Source organism: Mercenaria mercenaria, chromosome 14 (assembly GCF_021730395.1).
Source record: "Mercenaria mercenaria strain notata chromosome 14, MADL_Memer_1, whole genome shotgun sequence".
Lineage (NCBI taxonomy): Eukaryota > Metazoa > Mollusca > Bivalvia > Venerida > Veneridae > Mercenaria > Mercenaria mercenaria.
The window spans coordinates 7,881,536-7,903,011 of NC_069374.1; positions in this window are offsets into that span (position 1 = coordinate 7,881,536).

A 21,476-nucleotide genomic window follows, 5' to 3' on the forward strand; every position below is an offset into this window, starting at 1 on the left:
ATGGGACAATCAACAGCACATCATTTTGCAATATGTCCATTCTTGCTTAATTATGTGATATATTCCAACAATTAATAAGGATACACAATTGCTTTGTTCAATTCCCGTAATCATGCATATACATGTACATGTATACACAAAGTCAAGTCGTTTCAAAATCGACAAAGGCTTATAGATTTATATAACTACCTCATACTTCGGGAGTATGTAGCCTTTCCATCTGCCTTAAACTTACCCGAATTAAAGCTGAAAATGCCTCTTTTAATGTATTTTAAATAAATTTCTTCTAGAGAGTGTGCAAAATATCTATGAAAGACAACGCAATGTTCCCCTCTTTTAGTTGTTACGGCGTGATTTTTCCGTTCTGAGAAGCGCTGCCACTGTTTTCCAGAATTAAACAATACAGGTACTCATGACTTGATGTTCTGACATGTATAACACCACGGAATATTTATATCAAACACTGAATTATTTACATTTAATTTACTTCTTATACTTACTCGGTACGTTTTAGAAACTGTAGTATGGAGCTACACCTGCATACTCTATCAGTACCTTGCAAAATATTCTTTACATAAATCAAATAAAATTATGCATAATTAGCATCGTCTTCAAATCGTGCATATCTATAATAAGAATAATTGTACGGAAGCTAAATACCATATGTTCGCTATGTATACATAGTAAATAACACGTGTTAACTATTTAAACCTGTTTATTTTCATTCATTTGATGCGGTTCTCTTTCAACACGCTTTAGATTAAACCTTTGATGCTTATTTATTTTATTATCTCATCGCAGTACATAGTGCTTAAATAATTACGTTTAGATAAATATTTTTTATTTCATAATTTTCGGACACAATGCCATTTCGCACATTGATGTTTTATTCTTGAACATACTACCATGCGGGTACGCTATGTTTTAGAGCAATACATTTAATCGGCGTAATGTGAGTCAGAATATGTTACGATCTCTATTGAAACTCACATTCTCTGTTTGTATACAAATCCCTTGTATTTTCTATTTTTAGAACTAATAAGACAAAGATCGGGTGGGCAGACGCCGAGCGTCCATGTTTTTTTGCAAACAGTGGCTTAAAATTTCTTAAAACATAAATGATATCAATAATTTTTTGATCAATGGAAAGGATGTAAAACAAGCAATTTATTGATTACTTTTAATTATCAGTTCGAAATAAAATGGAGTTATTATGAACGCTTAACTTACAGTGTTTTTATGTCTGGAGCATAGCTACGCCGCTATTAAAATCATGTCATTTAAAATGGTCATTCGTTTTAATAAGATATTTAAATGAGAAAATCGTAAGTATTTCAAAACTTTTTTGAATTTTTAAAAACCATAAATGAGCGAAAATGTTATTAAAAATTAAAAATTCCGATCCCATACACAAATGATGTAAAAATAATTGTTTTGCCAACCACCAGATAAATAGGTGTTAATGCGTGACGTCACGGCGATCTCTCTTATACAGAATAAACATAACAATAACATTCGGTTTGTTTCATTGAGCGTGTCTACGAATTCTCGATACGCTGTATTTCATCGATACCGATAAAATAATTGCAAATTAAAACGATTTTTTCTGTTCTTTTTTCTTGAATATCTGTAAGATATGTGTATATTATATCATCGATAGTAGGATACTCTTTAGGACAGCTTTAGTCACTGATTCTTTGGAAACATAAAGTGTTCTTTTTTCCGCGGATCATATTTTATCGTTATGAATATGTTCTGATCTCATTATCATAATTGATTTACAAAAGTAAAAGACGTGTAAAGATAACTCCCCAAGATTGCTATACGGTGACTAAGCTGCAGTTCTATCGAAGATTGGGGCATTTAATAGGGAACTGATTCTACCCATTTTCGTCGCGAAGAAATGAAAATTGGGATCGATCCCTCTATGGTAACATGCGATATACCGAATGAGACATGTACTATCGAATTAAAAATGTGAACTTCTGGCACGTGCACAGAGCATCTGCCTTCGGATTTTTTAGAAGAATACACTTTTTTCTTGTACCTAATAAGCGTCCACATAACTTGTCTGACCGCAACGTCTTGCACATCAGTACAAATATGGATATATTGCATATATATACACGTAGTGTGCACTTGGAAATAAAAGCACCTAGTGGGCACAGTTCATATAAATAAATATACCTCCCAGGAGACAGCGCTGTAGGACCACATTCGTAACGGTCCTACATAGCGCCTATCTAATACATTACGGGCAGTCTTGTTTTTATTCCAAAATCTACTTTAAATTGATAGGGAATCGATCCTCACTTAGCGGCGAAAATCGGGATCGATCCCTCTCGGTAACATGCGATATTTACTATCGAATTAAAAAATTTGTCATTCCGTGCTCCTTTCAGATGTTATGGGATGAGTTGAAGTGGGATCGATTCCCGATATTTCATATGATTTACGACAGATTATTCATTAATCTCAAAATATAGTTTACTCTAGAAAAAGCTTTTGTCTGTTAATAAGTCAGTGAATAAACAATACAGCTCCACGTGTACGCATTCACAACGCGCACAGAATTCTCACTTATTTTGATCTATGTCAACTAGACCGTAAACACCCCCGCACACGGGGTTTTCCACTAAAACTAGTCGATAAATTCAAGGTCAGTATCACCCTTGTGAATGTGTACCGCGTTAACTGTATTGTCCACCACATAGAAACTAGAATTTTTACCTATTTAAAAACTACAAACTGTCCCCATATATGTATTTATATATAAAACTATGTAAATGCTTGTTTCAGTATTGCTATGTGCATACACCCACATTTGTTAATATAATAAATCATGTTGTTCTCATGAATACATGCTGTAGAACCTGATTGTAAATAAATTTATCTGTCTGTCTGTCTGTCTGTTATCTGACTGATTATGCGGCGAGTTCTTGAACAAATAGTTTCCTGGTATACAGTTGAACATCATTCGCTCGAAAGCGATGGGACCGGCAAAACTTATTCGAGTTATCGGCAGTTAGAGTCGCCGAGGTATTGGTCATCACACCAACATAATTACCTGGTTACTCGACGTATGGCAGATGTATATCGTATGGATTATAGCCTTCTAATCTAAACAGTAAATGATACATTGTTTCAAGGATAAACTTTATTCGACGATAACAACTTTGATTCTTCCAAAGTATATTTGTTTACATGTGTGCAGTTATCCGTACACAATCTTAATTAGTCATCAATTATTACAGGTAATAATGATACTTAAGCAAAACGACCACTACCTTTCTGTCAACATTATTTCAAACACTTTCTATATACTTTCATCGACTTATTCTCACCCATACTATCAAAAACAACTTTTCCGTCAACTTTGTAATCTTCATATGGAAACTCTGCTACGTTTTCAAAACCGCATTTCTCAAAAATCCTCCGGGAATAGTTGGATGTAGCCGATCCTTTAACATAGCAAGGTTTTTGAATGTTGCCAAGAAACCTCAGACCTGTTTCCATTAGAAGCGTTCCAAGACTTTGTCTCCGGTACCAAGACCAACTTAGCCAAACGTTTGTGAAGTACCATGCTGTGCTAAATCATCCGCGTGTGTTGAGCAATATGCCATGAAGTCAACTATCTTTCTAGAATTTTCATCTTTGACTTTATCAATGTCATCGTATTCAGATTTTCTACTAACCCTCATCAAGCGAATGCCCATGATGTCTCCATTTTTCTCATTCATGACCATAATTGACATTTTATGTTTTAGTACTGATAGCCAGTGCCTTTCCACATCAGGACTCCATTTTAACTCTAAGGACTTCGCTAGTGGTTCGTCAGTCAAGAAACATTGTTTAAGTGCCTCGTGTATACCCGGGGAATATTCATCTGTAATCAGTTCGAGTTTATCGCAGGGGAAACAAAATTCTTTCTGAGTTTTCTCAAATGCCTGCGGAAAGAAGTTTATGTATTTTATTATATCTATACATTTGTTAAACATGCATGATTTACCAACAATAAGTCTAATATTGTCGTTTCTCATCAGGAAATTACGGTGGTATGTTTAGGACATATGTTAAATTTTAAGATTAAATTATCTCGTGCGCACGACATCTTATCTTGAGCGATCAACATCTTATCTCGTGCGAACGACATCTTATCTCGAGCGATCAACATATTACCTCGTGCGCAAAACATCTTATCTTGAGCGATCAACATCTTATCTCGAGCGATCAACATATTATCTCGAGCGATCAACATCTTATCTCGAGCAATCAACATCTTATCTTGAGCGATCAACATATTATCTTGAGCGATCAACATCTTATCTCGTGCGCACGACATCTTATCTCGAGCGATCAACATATCATCTTGAGCGATCAACATTTTATCTTGAGCGATCAACATCTTATCTTGAGCGATCAACATATTATCTTGAGCGATCAACATCTTATCTTGAGCGATCAACATCTTATCTTGAGCGATCAACATATTATCCTGAGCGATCAACGTCTTATCTCGAGCGATCAACATCTTATCTCGAGCGATCAACATCTTATTACGAGCGCATGAAATCTTATCTTGAGCGATCACCATCTTATCTCGAGCGATCAACATATTATCTTGAGCGATCAATATATTATCTCGAGCGATCAACATCTTATCTTGAGCGATCAACATATTATCTTGAGCGATCAACATCTTATCTTGAGCGATCAACATAATTATCTTGAGCGATCAACATCTTATATCGAGCGATCGACATACTATCTTGAGCGATCAACATATTATCTTGAGCGATCAACATATTATCTTGAGTGATCAACATCTTATATCGAGCGATCAACATATTATCTTGAGCGATCAACATATTATCTTGAGCGATCAACATCTTATCTCGAGCGATCAACATCTTATTTCGTGCGCACGACATCTTATCTTGAGCGATCAACATCTTATCTCGAGCGATCAACATATTATCTTGAGCGATCAACATCTTATCTCGAGCGATCAACATCTTATCTCGAACGATCAACATATTATCTTGAGCGATCAACATCTTATCTCGAGCGATCAACATCTTATCTCGAACGATCAACATATTATCTTGAGCGATCAACATCTTATCTCGAGCGATCAACATATCATCTTGAGCGATCAACATCTTATCAGGTGCGATCAGCATCTTATCTCGAGCGCATATAATCTTATTTATATATATTAAGGCCCTTTGTGTGTGCATTTAGGTCATCAGTAAAACATACGGACAAGTTGTTAATTAGGGTCCCGCCTATTCCGCTGTTATTTGAACTTCCCACAAGTTTATCACATCAATTGGGAAAGCAATGCATATAATTGGTCATCCTATCTTCAAAATCAAATGAACATTACCAATGATGCATACTGCATGTTAGAACAGCAACAAATTTCAGTTCGACTGATAAATTCGCGCAGAAAATTTGCATGTATGAATTAAGGGAAAACAAGGAAAATCGTTTAATATATGGGCGAAGTATGTAAGCCCTGGAGGGACAATTGATTTCCGTACTTCCAACTTCTGACTTCTAACTTTTGCACTTCTCACTTCCAACTTCTTGACTTCCTACTTCTAACTTCCGCACTTCTGACTTCTAACTTCCACACTTCTGACTTCCAACTTCCTGATTATCGCATTCTGATTACAAACTTCCACACTTCTTACTTCCGACTTCTTGACTTCTTTCTTCCTTCTTCTAACTTTCGCATTTCTGACTTCTAACTTCCGCACTTCTAACTTCCAGACTTTCGACTTCTGATTTTAAACTTCTACACTTCTTTCTTCCGACTTTTTGACTTCTTACTTCCCTCGTCTAACTTCCGCACTTCTGACTTCTAACTTCCTGCTTTTCGACTTCTTATTTCCAACTTTCACACTTCTTACTTCCGACTTCTTGACTTTTTACTTCCCTCTTCTAACTATCGCACTTCTGAGTTCTAACTTCCACACTTTTGACTTCTAACTTCCTGACTTCCGACTTCCAACTTCCGCACTTCTGACTGGCAACTTTCCTTTTTTGGAAGTCGGAAGTAAGAAGTGTGGAAGTTGGAAGTCGGAAGAATGAAGTCAGGAAGCTGGAAGTCAGAAGTGCGGAAGTTAGAAGTCAAAAGTGCGAAAGTTAGAAGAAGGAAATAAGAAGTCAAAAGTCAGAAGTAAGAAGTGTGGATGTTGGAAATCAGAAGTCGAAAGTCGGGAAGTTGGAAGTCAGAAGTGCGGAAGTTAGAAGTCAGAAGTGTGGAAGTTAGAAGTAGGAAGTAGGAAGTCAAGAAGTTGGAAGTGAGAAGTGCAAAAGTTAGAAGTCAGAAGGGGGAAGTACGGGAATCAATTGTCCCTCCAGGGCTTCCATAGCGAAGCCTACATACTATTTTTTTTGTCAAGGACTTAAATTCATTTCTTTGCATCATCACTGATTTTTTGCTGCCTTTTTCATCAGTTTCCGTATTTAAATGTCTAACCCTGCAAACATGTGAAACGGTTAAAAGTATAATCTAAATAAAAACAAAAACGGTGGCAGCCGTTTGTTTTTACTAATGATCTGAATTCTACGGTGGTATGTTTAGGACATGCCATTATTTTTTTACGATTAAATTATCTTGAGCGATCAACATCTTATCTCGGGCGCACGACATTTTATCTTGAGCGATCAACATATTATCTCGAGCGATCAACATATTATCTTGAGCGATCAACATCTTATCTCGAGCGATCAACATATTATCTTGAGCGATCAACATCTTATCATGAGCGATCAACATCTTATTTCGTGCGCACGACATCTTATCTTGAGCGATCAGCATCTTATCTTGAGCGATCAACATATTATCTTGAGCGATCAACATCTTATCTCGAGCGATCAACATATTATCTTGAGCGATCAACATCTTATTTCGTGCGCACGACATCTTATCTCGAGAGATCAACATATTATCTTGAGCGATCAACATCTTATCTCGAGCGATCAACATATTATCTTGAGCGATCAACATCTTATATCGTGCGCACGACATCTTGTCTTGAGCGATCAACATATTATCTTGAGCGATCAACATCTTATTTCGTGCGCACGACATCTTATCTTGAGCGATCAACATCTTATCTCGAGCGATCAACATATTATCTCGAGCGATCAACATCTTATCTCGAGCGATCAACATATTATCTCGAGCGATCAACATCTTATCTCGAGCGATCAACATATTATCTTGAACGATCAACATATTATCTCGAGCGATCAACATCTTATCTCGAGCGATCAACATATTATCTTGAGCGATAAACATCTAATCTCGTGCGCACGACATCTTATCTTGAGCGATCAACATCTTATCTTGAGCGATCAACATCTTATCTATAGCGATCAACATCTTATTTCGAGCGATCGATTTATTATCTTGAGCGATCAACATATTATCTCGAGTGATCAACATCTTTTCTCGGTCATCTTATCAATATCTATTTAGGACCTTTGTGTGAATTCAGATCATTAGTAAAAACAAACGGCTGCCACCGTTTTTGTTTTTATTTAGATTATACTTATAACCTTTTCACATGTTTGCAGGGTTAGACATTTAAATACGGAAACTGATAAAAAAAAGGCAGCAAAAAATCAGTGATGATGCAAAGAAATAAATTTAAGTCCTTGACAAAAAAATAGTATGTAGGCTTCGCTATGGAAGCCCTGGAGGGACAATTGATTTCCGTACTTCCCACTTTTGACTTCTAACTTTTGCACTTCTCACTTCCAACTTCTTGACTTCCTACTTCTAACTTCCGCACTTCTGACTTCTAACTTCCGCACTTCTGACTTCCAACTTCCCGACTTTCGACTTCTGATTTCCAACTTCCACACTTCTTACTTCTGACTTTTGACTTCTTACTTCCTTCTTCTAACTTTCGAACTTTTGACTTCTAACTTCCGCACTTCTGACTTCCAGCTTCCTGACTTCATACTTCCGACTTCCAACTTCCACACTTCTTACTTCCGACTTCCAAAAAAAGAAAGTTGGCAGTCAGAAGTGCGGAAGTTGGAAGTCGGAAGTCAGGAAGTTAGAAGTCAGAAGTGTGGAAGTTAGAAGTCAGAAGTGCGATAGTTAGAAGAGAAAAGTAAGAAGTCAAGAAGTCGGAAGTTAAAAAGTGTGGAAGTTGGAAATCAGAAGTCGAAAGGCAGGAAGTTAGAAGTCAGAAGTGCTGAAGTTAGAAGTCAAAAGTGTGGAAGTTAGAAGAGGAAAGTAAGAAGTCAAAAAGTCGGAAGTAAGAAGTGTGAAAGTTGGAAATCAGAAGTCGAAAGTCTGGAAGTTAGAAGTCAGAAGTGCGGAAGTTAGAAGAAGGAAGTAAGAAGTCAAGAAGTCGGAAGTAAGAAGTGTGGAAGTTTGAAATCAGAAGTCGAAAGTCAGGAAGTTGGAAGTCAGAAGTGTGGAAGTTAGAAGTCAGAAGTGCGGAAGTTAGAAGTAGGATGTAGGAAGTCAAGAAGTTGGAAGTGAGAACTGCAAAAGTTTGAAGTCAGAAGTGGGAAGTACGGAAATCAATTGTCCCTCCAGGGCTTCCATACTTCGCCCATATATTAAACGATTTTCCTTGTTTTCCCTTAATTCATACATGGAACTTTTCCGCGCGAATTTATCAGTCGAACTGAAATTTGTTGCTGTTCTAACATGCAGTTTGCATCATTGGTTATGTTCATTTGATTTTGAAGATAGGATGACCAATTATATGCATTGCTCTCCCAACTGATGTGATAAACATGTACATGTACTTGTGGGAAGTATAAATAACAGCAGAATAGGCGGAAATTAACAACTTGTCCGTATGTTTTACTGATGACCTAAATGCACACACAAAGGGCCTTAATATATATAAATAAGATGTCGTACGCTCGAGATAAGATGTTGATCGCACAAGATAAGATGTTGATAGCTCGAGATAATATGTTGATCCCTCGAGATAAGTTGTTGATCGCTCGAGATAATATGTTGATCGCTCGAGATAAGATGTTGATTGCTCGAGATAAGATGTTGATCGCTCAAGATAATATGTTGATCGCTCGAGATAAGACGTTGATCGCTCGAGATAAGATGTCGTGCGCACGAAATAAGATGTTGATCGCTCGAGATAAGATGTTGATCGCTCAAGATAATATGTTGATCGCTCAAGATAATATGTTGATCGCTCGATATAAGATGTTGATCGCTCAAGATAATATGTTGATCGCTCAAGATAAGATGTTGATCGCTCTATATAAGATGTTGATCGCTCAAGATAATATGTTGATCGCTCAAGATAATATGCTGATCGCTCAAGATAAGATGTTGATCGCTCAAGATAATATGTTGATCGCTCAAGATGATATGTTGATCGCTCGAGTAAGATGTTGATCGCTCAAGATAATATGTTGATCGCTCGAGATAAGATGTTGATCGCTCAAGATAAGATGTTGATCGATCGAGATAATATGTTGATCGCTCGAGATAAGATGTTGTGCACACAAGATAATATGTTAATCTCTCGAGATAAGATGTCGTGCGCACGATATAAGATGTTGATCGCTCAAGATAAGATGTCGTGCGCACGAGATATTTTAATCCTAAAGAAAAAAAAACATATGTCCTAAACATACCACCGTAGAATTCACACAAAGGTCCTTTATAGATATTGATAAGACGACCGAGAAAAGATGTTGTTCGTTCAAGATAATTTGTTGATCGCTCAAGATGATATGTTGATCGCTCGAGAAAAGATGTTGATCGCTCAAGAAAAGATGTCGTGCGCACGAAATAAGATGTTGATCGCTCAAAATAATATGTTGATCGCTCAAGATAAGATGTCGTGTGCACGAGATAACATGTTGATCGCTCAAGATAAGATGTTGATCGCTCAAGATAATATGTTGATCGCTCGAGATAAGATGTTGATCGCTCGAGATTATATGTTGATCGCTCGAGATAAGATGGTGATCGCTCAAGATAAGATGTCGTGTGCACGAAATAAGATGTTGATCGCTCAAGATAATATGTTGATCGCTCAAGATAAGATGTCGTGCGCACGAGATAAAATGTTGATCGCTCAAGATAATATGTTGATCGCTCAAGATAATATGTTGATCGCTCGAGATAAGATGTTGATCGCTCAAGATAAGATGTCGTGCGCTCGAAATAAGATGTTGATCGCTCAAGATAATATGTTGATAGCTCGAGATAAGATGTTGATCGCTCAAGATAATATGTTGATCGCTCAAGATAATATGTTGATCGCTCGAGATAAGATGTTGATCGCTCAAGATAAGTTGTCGTGCGCATGAGATAAGATGTTGATCGCTCAAGATAAGATGTCGTGCGCACGAAATAAGATGTTGATCGCTCAGATAAGATGTTGATCGCTCAAGATAATATGTTGATCGCTCAAGATAATATGTTGATCGCTCGAGATAAATGTTGATCGCTCAAGATAAGATATTGATCGCTCAAGATAATTTAATCCTAAAAAAATAATTGCATGTCCTAAACATACCACCGTAGGAAATCAATAAAATTAATACATTTTTTTTTACTTTTCTCGAATAAAACATGCATTAAACGGACACATCTCTTTAAGCTTCATTACGAACAGTTTCAATTAATTACAAAAAATATAACAGTTTTGTACCTGTTGAATGTCCAGATATGGTATGATTTTCATGGTGTTAAATTTATACATTTAGAGCTCAGCACTACACATATAATAAAACTGTCCTACAGTAAATCTGCCCCTACTGAACGTGAATGTATGTCACGAACGGGTTATTGATTACTGCAAAGGCACGCTCGCTTTTGTTTTCACATAGTTTAACCCTACTTAAATGACCTATGCGTTCTAAATATACATTTAATGGTTATCAGGTGCAAAGATGAAAATAACAACATTTTTATGCTGATGTCTTGTCAATTTATAATTAAAACAAGTACACAAACATATGAGCCGCACCATGAGAAAGCCATCTTAGTGCGTTTGCGACAAGCATGGATCCAAACCAGCCCGCGCATCTGCATCTCTAATTACAATAGGCTTTGAAAGCGAACAGCATGAATCAAGAATAGCGGATGCTCAGGCTGGTCCGGATCCATGCTGGTCGCAAACGCATTATGTTGGTTTTCTCATAGCACGGCTCAACTATACACTTTTAAATGATTTTTGTTTCTTAGCCTGAGTTAAAAGAAATAAGCTTTTTAACGAAATGAAACAGGGATATAAACTAGTTTTTTTTATTTAGGGGCCCAGACTTTCAAAAATAAATGTTTAACATTAGGTATAATAGCATTTTCTCCAAACATCTAGGAGCCCAGCCGCCCAAAATCTAGGGGCCACGTGTTACTGGGACTCTGCTAATTCATATCACTGTAAAACAAATATCCGTTTTCAAGCCTTAAGAAAGAACAAACTAATGGCGGATCAGATAAAGAAAACAGGTAACTAACGTATGATACAAAGTTGCCTACTGCTTTACTTGATTTTCAGGCCACTTATTCATTAAGTATATATAAGTATATATGATTATTCGTTAAGTATTTATAATAGCAAAACATGAATCAGATCAAATAACACAGTCTATGTAGTGTTTATAGAATATTTCCATCGTTTTCTAACATGTTATTACTTTAAGAAAATATATGTTTATTGTTGTATATTAGTTCAATAGGCTTCTTATTATAAAGATAATATATGTCTGCACGACTAAGAATATTCAATTTTAAGGATATACATATTAACTTTTCAACTTTTCAATAAATGTATATAACTTATTACATGTACACAATCGCCTCAGTAGCCTAGTGGTAGAGCGTCCGCTTCGAGTGCGGGAGGTCGTGGGTTCGATCCATATACAATGAAAATAATTTCACTAAAATCCACGATGAAAAAAACTAAGAAGATGCAAAAATACTCTTAGAAAAGTACAGACCTTATAGTAACGGATATTACCGCCTTTATCGTCCGTCGGCCAGTTTCTGTAAGTCCTCTTGTTTTTCGATTTCGTAACCCAGAAATTACGAAAAGCTTCATCTACTTCAGCCATAAAAGCTTTCATTCCAGCATCGTTCAGTACCAAATGTCGCTTTCTACCGTATGTAAAACAAAAATTATACCCAGTATAATGAACCTGGTGAATGAAAAATGCGAAATTCACTCTCTTTGAAACTAGTATCGGTTGCAAATTAAATTTAACTAGGTGTTTCAATACTGGATTTCACATATTAGAGTTTTGCCTATGTAACTGTTCTATAACAAGTAAAGGCTTGATGTAACAAAATTTTCGGGGTTAAAACACCTCACCCACCCAGACCTAATTTTCGGTAGATTTGAAATCTGTTACTTATAAAATTATCAAAGTAACTGTGTTTTTAATAAGATATCATCAAACAATTGTATTAACATTCATTATTATATATATTTTCACGAGAAAATAAGCACACTATTTTGCAATCAGTCAATCAATAGAGACTGAAGACGACGTGCGTACAAATGAAATACATATAAATTACATGCTGTTTCTCAATAAATGGAGCCAGTTAATATTCCATTCAGAAAGGTTTGTGGTACCAATAGTTTCCTTTTATTGTACATGTCAAAGTAAACTTGTATACCTGTAACTTTCAGTGGATAAAGATACGTACTTTAAAATGAACATGCAACATACGTGACTGAAGCCACTAAAATTTGAATTTCAGTTTACAAGTTTGAAATCGTTGTCATCTTGAATAAAGACTGACTGTTGGATTTGCTTCCCTTTAATCCCCCCTCCCGCCCCCACCCCACTCCCCCATCCGAGGATATTTTTGAAAACTTAAGGTTTGTATCAGTTTTTACAAACTTTCCATAATTTCTGCCCTATAAGCAAAGAATAGATATGCAAGTCACCCAGAAATGAAACACGAACTATAGTTTTAGCAGACTGCCATTAGGCAGCCAAGGTATCTGAATTCATTTTATCCTTTATAAAAGGATTAGAAGTTCTAAAGATTTCCCACATAAATATATGTATTATTCAGGTGGATGGAGTACATCAACCCCAACGTTTTACATCTTATTTGGTATATAATACATAAAGTAGGAGTTTGTGACAACCAATTTTGAAAGAAAACCGGGATTAAAAGGTAATATCAATGATATGAAAAATCACATCAATTTCGTTTCCACCATTAAAGTCAATGTTATCCAATTATAAGGCTAAATTGCATTCATCAGACATTAGCGTTTTAACTCCTACTGACATGTTGCTTAGACTGACATCAGATGATCTACCCTTAAAAGTTTCTTGAAGTAAAGTATAACATTCTGATATAGCTCAACCTTTGTCTAATTTCTTTCACATTGTTTGGCCTTGGCCCACAGACTATTATTTGCACGAGAATTCTGACGGAACAACCATTCCTATAAGGTCAGAATAATTGAACATGATAACAGTATGGTTGTCGTTTTGTTAAAGGATTGTTGAAGTGATCTAGAGGATTGTTAAATCAACACAGAAGAAAGGAATTCATTTTCCGTGACAGCGGTAGTTATCGAAATGCCAAGACGAATTCGGAATATTGATTGAAATGATCAAAAGTAATTAAACAAAATATATACGGCGTACCTAACCCGTAAATGACATACGAAACTCCAGAAATAGCATCTTTCTTTTGACTTATCTTACAATGCTATACTGGAACAGAATATTCTCCCATTAGATTTATAATGTGTTTCGTATTAAGCGAGATAAGAAATGCATGTGTCATGCTGAAAGAATATCATCTTCCATTGCGAAGGAAATAGTGATATTTCATGAATGGTGACAAGTACTTCTAAAAGATCAAAATCACAACAATTATGCATACGTTTTATCCATTCTTGCTTAGTGTGGGACATCTTCCAATAAGTTAAGGATACACATTTGCTTGGTTCAACTCCCGTAATCATACATTCATACACAAAGTACAACAAAATCGACAAGAAGAATATGAATGTGATGATTATTATATGCGTCGTTCTTTAACTTTGCAATGGCTAACAACATTCGGGAATATATTGCTTTTCATCCAAAGAATTTATTATAATTTTGTTCAGCAAACTTTCATTACTGTAGAGAAAAGATATTTGTGTCATTGTACTTAGGCTACTTTCCTATCAATGAGCACATGAAAGCATGTAGACATGAAACAATCACCTCATTGATATTTGAAACGAAATTACATGCAACGTAATAATAGGAATCCCTAAACACGTGATAGATGCGTCGGTGTGAAACTTTCCGATGATTGATTAATAACAGACTGATTTAGAAAATTACCTTTTTATTTGTTAATGGTGGAGTGCATTTTGGTCTATTTGTGCCTCAAAATTAAGTGTCCCGAAACCGGAGTTTTACCCGTTTTTATCATGATAGAAACAGGAGAATCGGCAGGCTAAAAATGTCACATAATGAAGTGCAAAGTATGTGCAATACATCCGCTCAACACTTACTTGGAATTTCTCAAAACTGGATTTTGTCTGATATTTTTCGCACTGATATCAGCGCAGATTTAGGAATTTTCAAATCTACTGTCCCTTGCCTCCATTTTTAAATCGATTTCTTCAAGAAAGTGAGTAATATATCTACGAAGGACGACACAAATTTCTCCCTATTTCATTTTTGTTGTTATGCCGTGTTTTTGCCTCCTAATGAGCTGCCACTCTACCCGCAGAACTAAAAAATGTACTCCTGGTTCTGATTTTCTGACATACTGTTATAAACCACTGCATAATACCTATACCAAACGCTGGATTTGTTTAAATCTGAAATTTACTTCTTAATTATCTTACTCATGAACGTTTTAGAAAAAGGCAAGAAGTTACAATCTGCATAATTATATTCCTGTGATTTTGTAAACTTTAATCTGTCATAAATTGTATGACAAAATCAATTCTAAACTTCGTTAAATTATAGGTCTGAAATAAGGTTACAGCCTGGCCCGCAGGCTCCCGTGTGTTCTCTAGGTCTCACACGCCTAAAAAGTATTCCCTATACATTCTGACATTCTGAATAAAACTAACATATTTATAGAGCTGCCAATGAAAGCTGGACCCATTTCAGAGAATAAATCTTAATGTAAAATAAATCACATCAAAATCACTCTGTTGTGACCTAGTAGTACTACTAAATTTGACTTTCACTTCACTAGATACAACATTCATCTCCATTTTGTTTACCAAAATGGCAAAATACATCCGCAAACTATTTATAAATTAGACAAAAACAGCTTTAATCTAGACTTTGTGAAGTGAAAAGAAACTGTCCGCCATTACGCGATTAGACCAAATGGCTCTCTCGCTTGTTTCTATCGGTTAGTCAGGCCGTTATGTACATGACCATGTATAAATGGAAAGTAACTCCTGTTAACAATTTTAGTCTTTTGTTTTTCATTCAGTGGATGCAGTTAATTTTCCAATACCATTCATCTAGTATAATATTTGAAGATAGAACTCACTGTATTTGACATGGCATAAAAGCATCGTACCATGTCAATACTTTGTTTATAACACGCGAAACCTTGTTGTTCTAAAAATTGACACAAACGTTCCATCTTCGTAATTTTCGGACACAATGTCATAACGCATATCGATATGTTTGGTTTTGAACTTCCTAAGGGGTACGTAGTGTTTTAAAGCAATACATGTGTAATTTGAGTCAGAATACTTTTCGATCTTTACTTAAACTTATAATCCCTGTTTATAGGCCTCCGTTTACGAGTGGTTAAGGTCTCTGGCTTCGAACCACCTGTCCCTCACAGATGTGGGGGGCGAACCTTAGTCGGGGCGTTGAATTCTTCATGTGAGGATGCCATCAAGCTGGCTAACGGAAGGACGGTGGTTCCACCAGATGCCCGCCCGCTATGAATTAATGCACGTAGGGGCACCTAGGGGCTTCCTCAAAGCATGCAAGTTATGAAGTTATGTATTGGAAAGTATTGGTGATACGTCAGCTCTTCATCTTGTCAAAATATTTAAGATCGAGTGTTTTTCTGATAAAATTGTTTGTCATTTGGGCTCAGTCATAACATAAATCTGTAGATACATGCAAAAACAAATTTTCAAGACGCATGAATTGTGTACAGTTTACGTCTTTTGACAAGTAATATTCAGTTCTTAGCGGTCGCATGAATAAACCATGAACTGATTATTTCGTGCGGAATTGTCACATAACAAGTGATGTCCTCCCAAGTTGCTGAAGGCTAACGTTATATCAACAGCCTCTGTCTGATAGCAATTATTACAGTGTTATGCTTAAGAAAGAGCTTATTTTCTAAATTATTTCGTGCGGAATTACAAGTGCTACGCTTCCAAGTAATCAAAGTTGCTGATGGAGGCTAACGTTATATGAACAGTTTATCTTTGATAGCAATAAACGGTGTTCCGTTTGGACAATCGTGTCTTTTTATTTAATACTAAACCGCGATCACGATGGTACGATGACGAAAACGCGATGGCGCGATGACACGATGATGAAACAACGATGGTACGATGGTGAAAACGCGATGGCACTATGATGAAATCGCGATGTTGCGATGGTAAGATGGTGAAATGTCGATGTAATATCGCGTTTTATCATCGTACCATTGCGTTTTCACCATCGTATCATCGTACCATCGCGTTTTTATCATCGTACCATCGCGTTTTCACCATCGTGTCATCGCAATATCATCATCGTACTATCGTACGATCGACTATGGTACGAAGGTGAAACCACGATGGTACGATGATGATAACGCGATGGCACGATGGTGAAAATGCGATGGTACTATGGTGAAAACGCAATGGCACGATGGTACGATGACGAAAACGCAATATTACATCGACATTTCACCATAGTACCATCGCACCATCGCGAAATCACCAACGTACCATCGTAGTTTCATCATCGTGCCATCGCGCTATCGCGTTTTCGTCATCGTACCATCGTGCATCGCGGTTTAGTATTAAATTAAAAGTCACGATTGTCTAAACGGAACACCGCAGCAATAATTATAGTGTTATGTGTAAAATGTGAAGTTTAAGAAAAAGCAAATTTTCCAAATTTGAAACGTTGTCTATAAATACTTTGGAAACAGACAAATGAAAATTGTAATAGCAATTGATAAAGTTTTTATCAAAGTTTTCAGGTTTGACATAACATAACTGTGGCGATAAACTGGAATTTAATCAATAATATCCGTTTTGAGATTGGAATTTCTTTGCTTTGAAATACAAAAATTGAAACATTTGTCTTAATGAAACTATTCCTGTCATAGCGCAGCTAGTTATATCGAATTTTCATTTATCAACTCGTTTTTACTGCAACATCAAAGAAATGCTGGATAAGTTATTTGCAATTATGTTTGAAAACATCCACAAACGAGCCTAGATAATCGCAGTATTCTTCTCATTAAATACAATATTAATTATCTTTTATTTGACTTAACGAAAGAAGTTTTTTTCCGATTGTAGTTGTACGTAAATTGTAAATCGTCATTTCTAACATCGCAGTAGTTGCTTAAACTCCATTGTTTTATCCCTATTTTACGGCGTGGTGCTTCATATTGCAACTTAACATGGAATAGTTTTGATAAGTCTTGGTAGGGATCCATATCAGACAAAATGAGAAAAGCTGAGCATGACCACTACAACTCATGTCGGTGATGATTTCATCAGTAGTCTCCAAAACCATGTATCAGTGTATAAAAATGCTTTACAAATTGCGATAAGGACTTTATGCATGGATCTCTTATGATTTTTCCTTTACAGTGAAACCTGCGCAGTACTTGTAAATGTTCGGTCAGTGAAATAGTTTGACTGTTTAGATACTACTTTATGCCATATGGTGACTTTCTAGCCTTTCCAGCTGTTTTGACCATGTGTAGATTATATCACAGAGATAGAACTTGAAAAACTCAACGTCAGTTACAATACCTTTTCAAATAATGACATATTGTATCATATTCATTGAACAAAGCATGTTTCGAATACCTCTAAGGTGACACAATTCTTTTTATTGAATCTTAAACCAAAATCAAAACATAAAATGTTAGTTTATTCTTTCTAACTAACATTATTTGATTTTTCTAACCAACCGATCCTGAAACCGAGAGTCACACGAGAATTTTCTATGACAGTTTCAAGAAATCCATTGAACGTCTGATAACGTAACCCAAACAAAAAAAAAAGATTGGAATGAATCGGTGTAAAAAATGGTAAACAAATCGGGTGATTTGTTCACGATTTGATCACGATTCAAATGGTATGCAAATGAGCTAATGAATCGGTAATAAATCGTAAACAAATCGTTTAATAAATCGGTAACAAATCAGGACTTTAAATTGTTTTGCTAAATAATGAATCGGTAACAAATCGGGTATGCTGAAGTTGAAATGAAAGGAATTTGGAAATTGGTGGCACTAATAAATCGGTAATAAATCGTGCTAATGAATCGGTAATGAATCGTACTAATAACTCAGCATTATTTTTAAGGGACGAAAGCATGGGTACAAAAAGTTTGAGGACGAATTGTAATTCTCTAGAAAGGGTAGCATTAAGTTATAACTACAAAAATGGCAAACTAAATGTTCTAGTAAGGAAAGAACAACATGAAATATATAGATTCTATTTACAGTATAGCAATTGCAAAACTCAAAAATATGATACATATTAGAACATATGCATCAGATCTAATTTATAAAAAATTTAAAGTTGTCATGAAAACATATGACAATCTTGTAATTATTTCCTAAAAACTTAACAGCTTCAAATATAGTGTAAACAGTTAATGTATGCACTTAAACATGTCCTTTTACAACTATATTAGACAATCAAACATTTGCACTTACTCCATAACAGTTAAAATTCCAGTATTTTAGAGGATGCATGTGGTGCCTCTTTGTATTTCAGTTATCACGCCAAAATGCATTAAAGATGGCTGACAATATACTCATGTTTCCCGCCCAAAAAGTCACAACTTTACTTTTTAATGAATCGGTAATAAATGGTACTGCACAAAATATCTGTTTCTAATGAATGGTAAACAAATCAGTTAGTTGCAATGAATTGGGGAGGGACTTTCTCTGCTAAACCCGATTTGCTTCCGATTCATTAAATGAATCGTAAACAAATGGTGTTAATAAATCGGCAAATCCCGATTTGTTCACCATTTATTCACGATTTTGGTACCATTTGTTACTTGATTTTTTTGTTTGGGAAGTAGACAGATCACAAACTTATAGTATTTGTCTGGGTGATTCAGTTCTTTGCGATATAAAAAAATATGATGACAGTTATGTCTGGTAAATTATTGAAACGCCATCAAAATGAAACACAGGAAATTGATGAGAATATTTTGCTTATAAAAAAACTCTTTCCAACGTAAATCATGTTAGATCGAGTATACACCTGGTGAACTGTTCTTACTATATATTAATATCTCATTGATGTGTAATGAAATAATTGATTTGTTATCATGTGCAAAATCGGCGCAACCATAACAAGTCCAACTAGAACTCGTGTTGCAGTATACACATGATACGATTGAATGACGGACCAGTTGGTTTAATTTGTATTGGGAATATTCTCCTGTAAAGATGAGGTTCTTTTAGATACGGTAACACAAGGTCTTTCCCGGTTTAAACTGAATCATTATAAACGAACTGATTTTATTTTAGTTATTCATTCTGATAATAAACTAGCTTTCAGTTTTAGTATAAACATCGAATAGACACTAAACAGCAGGGGAATAATGAAAACGTAATTAAAGCAAATATCAAATATTTTAACAGAAATAATGAGAGCTAAAATGCTTGTTAGTTGTACATTGCTACGATTTAAAAGTTTCTAATAACATACTGAACTCCTTTTAAGTGTAATCGATTAATGACGCTAAGAATTGATCTAGCTCATAGTATGCACACCAAAGATGTCTTAAAGTATTCAAAGTCGCTAATTAGGAAGTCAAACATACTTATTTCTAGAAAAAAAAATAGTGTTTTAGTGTTATCTGATCGTTGGGACATGATAAGAAAACGTTTAAGGTCGTAAATCTTTAGGAAATATGAAGAAACTTTGAAACTTAGAAAATTTAAAATATCAAAATTTACGTGTAGAATTAGCAGACAAAACTCGAAAAGAAGAATTCTTAGTAAAATGAAGTAAATATCTAGTTCCAAGTCGTACATGAGAAGCAACTAAATGTATCGAACCGTACAGGTAATATTTCATAATCAAGTTTGACACTTACGCACATTTCCAGTATGATTTATACTTAAAAAAGGAAATTGATCTCTTCTTTTTGATAAAAGTATTATATATAAGGCTGATTTTCAACTAATTGGTCGATTTATTGACAGATTTTAGAACTAAAAGTTCATTAATTTCCGTCAGATAATCTAACTTGGCCGCATTACCAATCTTTATCAGTTGCACACGTGTCACTTGACGGATTCGATGATGAGTATACATAAATCAGAACTCCTCAAAACATATTTTCTTCCTACTGATAACATAAGAAAATGTAGTCAACCAATTTAAACGACAAAGAGATACAAGCCGTTCTGAAACAAGATAACTGATGTTATTGTAACCGCTTTGATTAACAGGTGAATTAGTTCATACATAAAATGATTCTATTTTTTTTTGAATTATTTCGCTTAAGATAATTTGCTGCTTAGACGTTTTGACAACTTGAAGGTTACATCAAGGGCCAATAAAACAGACCAACAATAGCCAACGAAAACCAATCTACAATAACTGGAAAGCAGCAGATGCACGTTTAATAACTAAGTTTTTAGTTGACAAATGCATTTTCAGAATGTATTTGCAGTGCATTTTTTTTTTTTGGTTTTGCGTGAACAATTATAAATGGTTGTTTAGCTGGCCATTACTACAAGTTTTCTTAGAGCCCTTTGCGTAGCAGCTGATCGGACCTTGTTTTCCTGTTTTCGCAAGGGCTCATAACGTGATCTGCTGATCCATTCAGGTATCGAAATCTCTTTGTCTAAGATTCATGAAACAATAATAGGTAAATTGTCACTAAAACGATCTCCTTGTCTAAATGTGAATAGTTAATGTGTCTAGATCAGATAACCCTTCATTAGATTCATTCCTTTATTATATGTCCGAAGTAAATATGGCGCTTTATTAATATCAACAATATAAGTTCGACATCGTTGGGATATTTTAATCTCAATAAAACTTCTCGAAATCCATTTCTTTTTGTCTGAAATCAAATAGGTAACTCGCACTGATATCTTAGCCTGGCAAAATACATTTCATCTAAATTACTGTCATATATTAATTAGTCTACAAATTTTGAGAAATCAACACCATAAAGCAAATCAACAGTAGCCTAACAATCATTGTTTTTCTGCAATTTTAAAGCAACACGTGCACGTTTGAGAACAAAGTTTTGTAGTGGAGAGAATAATTATAAACCGT